We start from the raw sequence: 10,000 nt of genomic DNA, 5'->3' as shown, positions 1-10,000 counted from the left end.
CGGTAAAAAAATACAGCGCCTCAAAAACTCAATTTCTCCACCTATCCACCCGACACAATCTTCCAAACACCTATCCCCTATTCTTCGACAACACTCAGCCGTCACCTTCTTCAACACTAAACATCCTCGGTCTATCCTTAACTCAAAATCTCTACTGGAAGCTCCATAATATTATCTCCTCTCTAACTAAATCAGCTTCATCGAGGTTGGGCGTTCTGTATCGTCTCCGCCAATTCTTCTCCCCCGCACAGTTGCTGTCCATATACAGGGGCCTTGTCCGCCCTCGTATGGAGTATGCATCTCACGTGTGGAGGGGCTCCACTCACACAGCTCTTCTGGACAGAGTGGAGTCTAAAGCTCTTCGTCTCATTAACTCTCCTCCTCTTACTGACAGTCTTCTTCCTCGTAAATTCCGCCGCCATGTTGCCTCTCTATCTTCTATCGATATTTCCACGCTGACTGCTCTTCTGAACTTGCTAACTGCATGCCTCTCCCCTCCCGCGGCCCCGCTGCACACGACTTTCTACTCTAGCTCATCCCTATACTGTCCAAACCCCTTATGCAAGAGTTAACCTGCATCTTCACTCTTTCATCCCTTACGCTGGTAAACACTGGAACAACCTTCCTTCGTCTGTATTTCCTCCTGCCTATAACTTGACCTCCTTCAAGAAGAGTGTATCAAGACACCTCTCCACCCGAAATTGACCTCTCTTTCGGCCATTCTATGCCTTTATCTGTTGTGGGAGCGGCAAGTAGCGGGCTTTTTTTTCTACACTTTTTGTTACCCTTGAGCCGTCTTCCTTGTTGTGAAAAAAAAATCGAAGAAAGATATTGATAGATGATTGTGATAGAAGAAGGCAAAGAGAAAGAGAAAGAAAAAACAGAAAGAAGAAGGAAAGAAAGAAAGATTGAAAGACAAAGTGATAGAAGACAAAGATAAAAAGAAAGAAGAGGCAGAGAGAAACAAAGAAAAAACGAAAGAAAGAAGAAGGAAAGACAGACAAAGTGATAGAAGAAGGCAAAGAGAAAAAGAAAGAAAATGTCAGAAAGAAGAGACAAAGAGAAAGAAAATTAAAGACAAATAAAGAAAGAAGAAAGAAAGACAAAATGAACAATAAAAGAAAAACGAGAATGTGTTGAAAATTTATGAAAACGTTGATGAAGTTTTTTTCTTTTTCTTTTTTTTAGGTAAAGGAGTTCAAGATAAAAAAAAATAATAAGATACGCAAAATACAATAAAAATTAATAGTGGAGTGTAGTATTTCTCATTCTGTTAAAACATTACGAAGAACGAGACAAGTTAGAAAAATAAAAAGATACAGGCATAGAGAAGAGTGAAGAATAAACACACAATGATAAAGAAAAGTAAAGAAAGAAAACATTAGATAAGAAAGTAAAAGAAAAAGACAAAGAAAATGAAGGTAGAGAAAAGTAAGAAATAAAAATAGAAAAAGTAAATAATAAAAAATAAAGGAAAAAAATTAAAGAGAAAAAAAGTAAAGAATAGAAATAGAGAAGAAAAAGTAGAAAAAATAAAAATAGATTAGAGAAAAAAGTAAGAAATAAAAGTAAAGGAAAAAAGTGACGAAAATAAAAAATAAATAGAAAAACAAGTAAAGAATAAAAACAGAGAGAGAGAGAGAGGGGGGGGGTAAGGGGGGGGGTGCTAAAAGGTGCACAGACAGGTATGTAAATTAATCAGCGAGTGTGTGTGTGTGTGTGTGTGTGTGTGTGTGTGAGAGAGAGAGAGATTTATGGAGGTTGCTATGTACGATATCGCGTAATTTTTTTTTTCTTTTCTTTTTTTTATTAGTCTGTTTTCTGCTTCATTTTGTTCGTTTCTTTGTTTTGTTTTTCTGTATTAGTTTGTGTTTTATATTATATTGTTTTTGTGTTGTTTTGATTTGTTTTTCTGTTTATTTTTCCGTTGTTGTTTTTTTCGTGTAATTTTCTTTTATTTCATTTTTTTCTTGTATTTTTTTTTATTTGCTTGTTTATTTGTTTGTTTTTTAGGTAATTTCCACGATATTCACTTTGTTATTTTTTTGTGTATAATATTTTTCTCTCCTTTGTTATTTATTATTTTTCTTCTTTTTGTCATATTTTCTTTTTGTCGTTTTTTGTCGCTTTTGTCTTCTTTTTGTCATATTTTCTTTTCTTTTATTCTTCTTTTGTGATTTTTTTTATTCTTTTGTCATATTCTTTTCTTCTTTTGTCAATTTTTCTTCTTTCGTCATTTTCTTTTTGTGTCGTTTTTGTCTTCTATTTGTCTTATTTTTTCTTTTTTTTCTTTTCGTGCTTTTTTTCTTCTTTGTCATATTCTTTTCTTCTTTTATCATTTTTTCTTCTTTTGTCATTTTTTCTTTTTTTTTTTTCGTTTTTGTCTTTTTGTCATTTTTTTTTCTTGTTATTTTTTCTTTTGTCATTCTTTTTTTTTCTTTTGCCATTTTTATCTTCTCTTGTCTTCTCATGTATATACTTTTTTTATGTGTAATCCTAATTTTTTATCTTGTTTTCTTTTTCTTCTATTTTTCTTTTTATTAATTTTTGGGGGCATTCTATTATTTCTTTTTTTCATATTATTCTGTTTTATTATTATTATTTTTTTTTGCTGTATGTTTCTTTGTGTTCTTTGTATTAATTGTTTTACTGTTTTCTTTTTTTTCTTTAAGTTCTATTTCTTTTGTTTTTCTTTCGATCAGATTTTTTTTTCGGTTGTTTTCTTTTTCTTTCTTCTTTTTTTCTTCTATATTCATTTTTTATCGTTCCATTTTCTTATTTTTTATTATATCCTTTTATTGCTATTATTATTATTATTATTATTATTATTATTATTATTATTATTATTATTATTATTATTGTTATTATTCTCTCTCTCTCTCTCTCTCTCTCTCTCTCTCTCTCTCTCTCTCTCTCTAAGAAAAATCAAACTTTTTGGAACAAATATTCAGAGAGAGAGAGAGAGAGAGAGAGAGAGAGAGAGGAACACATGTCTTCGTTACGCCATTGATTGGAAAAATTACTGAACGTGTATGTGTGTGTGTGTGTGTGTGTGTGTGTGTGTGTGTGTGTGTGTGTATGTATGTGTGTGTGTGTGTGTGTGTGTGTGTGTGTGTGTGTGTGTGTGTGTGTGTGTGTGTGTGTGTGTGTGTGTGTGTGTGTGTGTGTGTGTGTGTGTGTGTGTGTGTGTGTGTGTGTGTTTGTATGTATACATGTATGTATGTATGTACGCATGTATGTATGTATGTATGTATGTGTGTGTGTGTGTGTGTGTGTGTGTGTGTGTGTGTGTGTGTGTGTGTGTGTGTGTGTGTGTGTGTGTGTGTGTGTGTGTGTGGCAGTGCAGGATTAAAAAAAATAACAAAAACGCACAAGTAGATTCTTTTTCTTTTTTTTTTTCTTTTTTTTGCACGAAACTCCACAACAAACGAAATAGTTCAAGAAAGAAACAAACATAATAAAAGAAAACTTAAAAGAAAACTTGATAAAAAAAACATTAAAGAAAGAATTAAAAGAAAACATTATAAAAAAAAACACCTCCGAAAAACAATTAAAAACACACGAAAAACATAAAAAAGAACAAAGGATAACAAAAAAAGTTAGAATATAGAAAGTGAAAGTGATTTAAGAATGTGAAAATCCAGGTGTTCAAATTTGTATGCAGCTAAATTACACACAAAAAAAAAAAAAGTAAATTCAAGAAACAACAAAAGCAGAAGCAAAGAATAACCAAACAAAACAACTCAAAGGAAAATTAAAGAAAACAAAAACTATAGAAAACATTAAGCAAATTAAAACGGAGACTATCGGCAAAAAAAAAAAAGTAAATTGAAGAAACGACAAGAAAAACAACGAACAACCAAACAAAAACAACTCAAAAGAAAGTTAAAGTTAAAACAAAAAAAACAAAAGAAAACATTAAGCAAATTAAAACTGAGACTATCGACGTTCTTTTGTTTGGTCGTGTTTCCAAGTCTATAAATATTTCGTGTGGAGGTTTGAAAAGAGGCGACGGACTAGGAGGAGGAGGAAGAAGAAGAAGAAGAAGAAGAAGAAGAAGAAGAAGAGGAAGAAGAGGAGGAGGAGGAGGAGGAGGAAGAAGAAGAAGAAGAAGAAGAAGAAGAAGAGGAAGAAGAGGAGGAGGAGGAAGAAGAAGAAGAAGAAGAAGAAGAAGAAGAAGAAGAAGAAGAAGAAGAAGAAGAGGAGGAGGAGGAGGAACAGAACAAGGACCAAGACAAAAAGAAAGAGGAATAGGATGAAGAAAACAAAGAAAGTGATTAAGAAAATGATGAATATGTATAAGACGAAAGACAAACATTTTTTTTTCACGCCAGAAAGATGCAGACAGCGAGAGTGAAAGTGAGATAAGAATGAAAAAGTGAAAGTGAGATGAGAAAGTGAAAGTGAAAGTTGTATGAAAATGAGAAAGTGAAAGTTGTGTGAAAATGAGAAAGTAAAAGTTGTGTGAAAATGAGAAAAGTGAAAGTTGTGTGAAAATGAGAAAGTGAAAGTTGTGTGAAAATGAGAAAGTGAAAGTTGTGTGAAAATGAGAAAAGTGAAAGTTGTATGAAAATGAGAAAGTGAAAGTTGTGTGAAAATGAGAAAGTGAAAGTTGTGTGAAAATGAGAAAGTGAAAGTTGTGTGAAAATGAGAAAGTGAAAGTTGTGTGAAAATGAGAAAGTGAAAGTTGTGTGAAAATGAGAAAGTGAAAGTTGTGTGAAAATGAGAAAGTGAAAGTTGTGTGAAAATGAGAAAAGTGAAAGTTGTATGAAAATGAGAAAGTGAAAGCTGTGTGAAAATGAGAAAAGTGAAAGTTGTATGAAAATGAGAAAGGAAAAGGTGTGTGAAAATGAGAAAGTGAAAGTTGTGTGAAAATGAGAAAGGAAAAGTTGTATGAAAATGAGAAAAGTGAAAGTTGTATGAAAATGAGAAAAGAAAATTTGTGTGAAAATGAGAAAGTGAAAGTTGTGTGAAAATGAGAAAGGAAAAGTTGTGTGAAAATGAGAAAAGGAAAGTTGTATGAAAATGAGTGAAAGTGATATGTAAATGAGGAAAAAGTGAGTTATATGAGAAAGAAAAAGTGAAAGTGAGATGAGAAAGTGAAAATGAAAGTGATAAGTAAATGAGGAGAAAGTGAAAGCTGTTTGAAAATGAAAGTGAAAGTGAGATGAATAAGAGAAAATGAAAGTGATATGTAAATGAGGGTGAAAGTGAAAGTTAAATGAGAATGAAAAAGTGAAAGTGAGGTGAGAAAGTGAAAGTGATATGAGAATGTGAAATTGAAAGTGATATGAGAATGTGAAAGTGAAAGTGATATGAGAATGTAAAAGTGAAAGTGATATGAGAATGTGAAATTGAAAGTGATATGAGAATGTGAAAGTGAAAGTGATATGAGAATGTGAAATTGAAAGTGATATGAGAATGTGAAAGTGAAAGTGATATGAGAATGTGAAATTGAAAGTGATATGAGAATGTGGAATTGAAAGTGATATGAGAATGTGAAAGTGAAAGTGATATGAGAATGTGAAATTGAAAGTGATATGAGAATGTGAAATTGAAAGTGATATGAGAATGTGAAATTGAAAGTGATATGAGAATGTGAAAGTGAAAGTGATATGAGAATGTGAAATTGAAAGTGATATGAGAATGTGAAATTGAAAGTGATATGAGAATGTGAAATTGAAAGTGATATGAGAATGTGAAATTGAAAGTGATATGAGAATGTGAAATTGAAAGTGATATGAGAATGTGAAGTTGAAAGTGATATGAGAATGTGAAATTGAAAGTGATATGAGAATGTGAAATTGAAAGTGATATGAGAATGTGAAATTGAAAGTGATATGAGAATGTAAAATTGAAAGTGATATGAGAATGTGAAAGTGAAAGTGATATGAGAATGTGAAAGTGAAAGTGATATGAGAATGTGAAAGTGAAAGTGATATGAGAATGTGAAATTGAAAGTGATATGAGAATGTGAAATTGAAAGTGATATGAGAATGTGAAATTGAAAGTGATATGAGAATGTGAAATTGAAAGTGATATGAGAATGTGAAATTGAAAGTGATATGAGAAATTGAAAGTGATATGAGAATGTGAAATTGAAAGTGATATGAGAATGTGAAAGTGAGATGAGAGAGAAAGTGAGATGAAAAAGAAAAATTGAAAGGAGAAAATAAAAGTTGTATGAAAATGAAAGATGAAAATGAGGACGATGACTAAAAGAAAGAGGAACAGGATAAAAAACATAAAAAAATGGCCCAAGAAAACGATAAATATGTATAAGATAAAAGACAAACTTTTTTTTTTTAACACCGTTGCTGAAGAAACCGTTCCACTGCCTCTAAATACCCCGTTGTAGCGATGCCCAAGAAGGATTTTGTAGCGGTTTCTGAAAATGTTAAAAAATGGGGAAAAAATGGAAAAGAAATAAAAGTAGAATAGAATGAACCCTTATAATGTCACGAAGTATAATCTTGACTTAAGGTAGGAAGGGAGAGGAAGAGAGGTAGGAAGATGAAGAAAGGATCGCTGGTTTTAGTAGAGGAGAAAGGAAAGGAGAGAAGAGGAGGAGAGGAGAGAAAGAAAGAATAACAGAGAGGAGGAGGAAGAAGGAGGGAAGAATAGAAGGAAACTGATTATAGAGAAAAAATACTAACTCATGATGTAGTATAAGAAAAAAAGAAAGGAAAGGAAGGAAGGAAAATTAAATAAAAGTGGACCAAACTAACTATTATTGCTTGTAACTTTAAGACGTGTAGGGCAGAATCTCTTATCCCCTTCATCCTATCCTATCGAGCTCCTAAAAGTGTCAATTAACTCGTCATCTTGTACAGTAGCTCAAAAAAGTATCAGCACAGGGGGTGAACGAAGGCTTGGGAAACGCCGCCCTCCCTTGTTGCAAACCCCATCGTTCTAAGTTTCGAAATGTTTAAACTAGAGAATGTGATAATACTTTTTTGAGCGGGTGTACACAGTCAGAAAAGAAGAGAGAGAGTAGGGGGAAAAAAGTGTGTGTGTGTGTGTGTGTGTGTGTGTGTGTGTGTGTGTGTGTGTGTGTGAAGAAGCAGGGAAAGAGAACATAAAAAGAAATATATAGAAGCGAGTAAATAGATAAGTTTTTACGTGTTTAAATAGAGGAAATGGATTACAGTGTCTGACTCTCTCTCTCTCTCGCTCTCGCTCTCGCACTCACACTCTCTCCTCCTCCTCCTTTTTCTTCTTCTTCTTCTTCTTCTTCTTCTTCTTCTTAACCCCAAAAAAGGAGAAAAAAAGCAAAAAAAATATAGAAAAGAAAAATAGAAAAAAATATTGATGATAGGGATAATAAGTTAGTAGTAGTAGTAGTAGTAGTAGAAGTAGTAGTAGTAGTAGTAGTAGTAGTAGTAGTAGTAGTAGTAGTAGTAGTAGTAGTAGTAGTAGTAGTAGTAGTAGTAGTAACAATAATAAGAATACGAACAAGAATAGGAAGAATGACACAAAAAATATATATAAAAAAAAAATTATGTTTAAGAAAAAAAATGGACTTCAATATTTAGGTTATTAAGCAAATGAAGATATTAAGCGTTAAGTAAATGTTTAAAGTTGGAGGAAGAGGAGGAGGAAGAGGAGGAGGAGGAGGAGGCGGTAGAGGATGTGGTAATAAGGAGAGGAAGAGGAAGAGGAAGAGAAAGAGGACAGGAACGAGGAGGAGGAAGAAGAAGAGGAGGAGGAGGCGGTGGAGAGGTTAATAAGGGAGGGAAGTGGAGGAAGAGGAGAAAGAGGAAGACAAGAACGAGGTGGATGAGGAGGAGGAGGAGGAAAAAAAATGTCGGTGCAGAAGAGGAAAAAAAATGCAAGAGAGAGAGAGAGAGAGAGAGAGAGAGAGAGAGTAAATATACCGAAAAAAAGAATGAGATGGCGAGAGAGGAAAGGAGAGAAGGAAAGAACAACAAAGAGGAGGAGGAGGATGAGGAGGAAGAGGAGGAGGAGGAAGAGGAAGAAGAGGAGGAGGAGGAGGAAACTGAATATAGGGAGAAAACATTAATAAATAAGAACCATACTTCTCCTCTTCTTCTTCTTCCTCCTCCTCCTCCTCCTCCTCCTCCTCCTCCTTCTGATTCATCTTATTTTTATCATTATTTTTTTATTATTTTATTCTTTCTCTTCCTCTTTTTTTCTTTCTTTTTTCTTGGTCTCCTCCTCTTCCTCCTCCTCCTCCTCCTCCTTTTTCTTCTTCTTCTTCTTCTTCTTATTATTATTATTATTATTATTATTATTATTATTATTATTATAACTTGTTCTCCTTCTTTCATTCCTCCTCCTCCTTCTTCTTCTTCTTCTTCTTCTTCTTTAAGGAAAACAAGAAAATAAAGAAAGAAAGAGAGAAAGAATATTTTAGGATGTAGGGCACCGTGAGAGAGAGAGAGAGAGAGAGAGAGAGAGAGAGAGCGTAAAAAAACACCATCTTCCTAACTCCGGCAGAAAAGAAAAAAAGAAAAAAAAAGAAAATGTCGTGTGTGTTTTTCTGTTATATTTTTACTTCCTTTTCCGTGCACATGAGACCGTGTGTGTGTGTGTGTGTGTTATGGATCGTAAAGGTATTCATACACTCTCTCTCTCTCTCTCTCTCTCTCTCTCTCTCTCTGGTTTTCTTGCTTTTTTCTTTATTTATCTTATTTTCTTGTTTATTTTATTTATTCTTTACCTTTTCTTTTCCTTCCCTTTATCTTTTTCCTTCTTTTTCCTGTTATTCTTTCTTTCATTTCTCTTCATTTTCCTTTATTTTCCTTTCCTTTCTTTTATTTTTCCTCTTTTTTTCGCCCCATTTCTTTTATTGGCCTCATTTCCTCTTCTTATTTTCTTATTTTCCTTACCTATTATTATTATTATTATTATTATTATTATTATTATTATTATTATTATTATTATTATTATTATTTTCTTTATTTTCTCTAATCTCTCTTTCTCTCTCTCTCAGATGCACGCCGAATTCGCCGACTAGACCTCAATGTAAGTACTTGTGCATATTTTTACGTACATACACACATACATACACGGGTAGGCTTTTTTGGTGGTCCCGGAGGTTGGTCCCAGTTCGTTGTGGCGCGGGCAGCTGTTTATAGTGGCGCCATCCTGCCTGACTCACACTGTCCCCCGGACCTCATTTTTTATCCTCATTTAGAGAGAGAATCTAGAGTCCGGGTTTACAGGAGGTCTTCAGGACAGCATGTGGGTAGTCTTGGGCCACTCGGCGGTGACTTAACGATGACAACTTGTGGCGGCGGGCGGGGCTCGAACCTGTGTCTTCCTTTTGTTGTTGTTGAATATTTACCAGCACTGGGGAGGCGGTGGTTGAGTGGTTAGCGTGCGGGTCCCATGTTCGCTGCGTCCTAGATGATCCGGGTTCGAATCCGCCGCTACCACCTGGGATTTTGGGGCTTCGTGGTGCAGTGGTTAGCACACTCAGCTCACAACCGAGAGAGCCCGGATTCGATTCCCGGGCCGAGTGGAAAAATTTGGGCGGCTTTTCCGATACCCTACGCCCCTGTCCACCCAGCAGTGAATGGGTACCAGGTATTAATCGTGGGTTGTGTCCCGTCTCCTGGGGTCTGTTCCCTTCTATAATTCCTTCCCCTTCTGTCTCTCTCCGGCATATGACCACAGATGTTGCGCCGACTAAACGAAACTTTCCAACTTTCCACCTGGGGTTTTTCAGTCACCGCCGAGTGGCCTAAGACTACCCACATGCTGTCCTGACGACCAGCCATCAACCCGGACTCTAGAGGAACCGTCCAAGGGAATTAAGAATGACTGGACGGGTGAAGGTTGACACTAGCAATAGGAAATGTCTTTTGGGGGGGTCGAGCTTGTCACTTCAGTCCTAAACGCAACGCACGCACGCTAACCACTCAACCACCACCTCCCCATACATTCATACATACATATACACTCTTGTCTAATATAGTGGTTTGCTTTTCGTCTACATACAAAGCAGACACATACATATATACACACATTGATA

General features: G+C 34.8%; 1 protein-coding gene across 1 annotated transcript in view; it reads left to right on the top strand.

The window, feature by feature from the left end:
- Positions 1 to 10,000, top strand: part of LOC126987308 (uncharacterized) — a 385,727-nt gene that overhangs the window by 334,059 nt on the left and 41,668 nt on the right. The window contains exon 9 of the transcript XR_007740698.1: positions 8,957 to 8,988. The gene's annotated coding sequence lies outside the window, so the exon portion shown is untranslated. The remainder of the gene's footprint in view (positions 1 to 8,956; positions 8,989 to 10,000) is intronic.

This window comes from Eriocheir sinensis, chromosome 64 (assembly GCF_024679095.1).
Source record: "Eriocheir sinensis breed Jianghai 21 chromosome 64, ASM2467909v1, whole genome shotgun sequence".
NCBI classification, from domain to species: Eukaryota; Metazoa; Arthropoda; class Malacostraca; order Decapoda; family Varunidae; genus Eriocheir; species Eriocheir sinensis.
The sequence above is the reverse complement of the archived record's forward strand: the minus strand, read 5'-3'. Positions and strand labels throughout refer to the sequence as shown.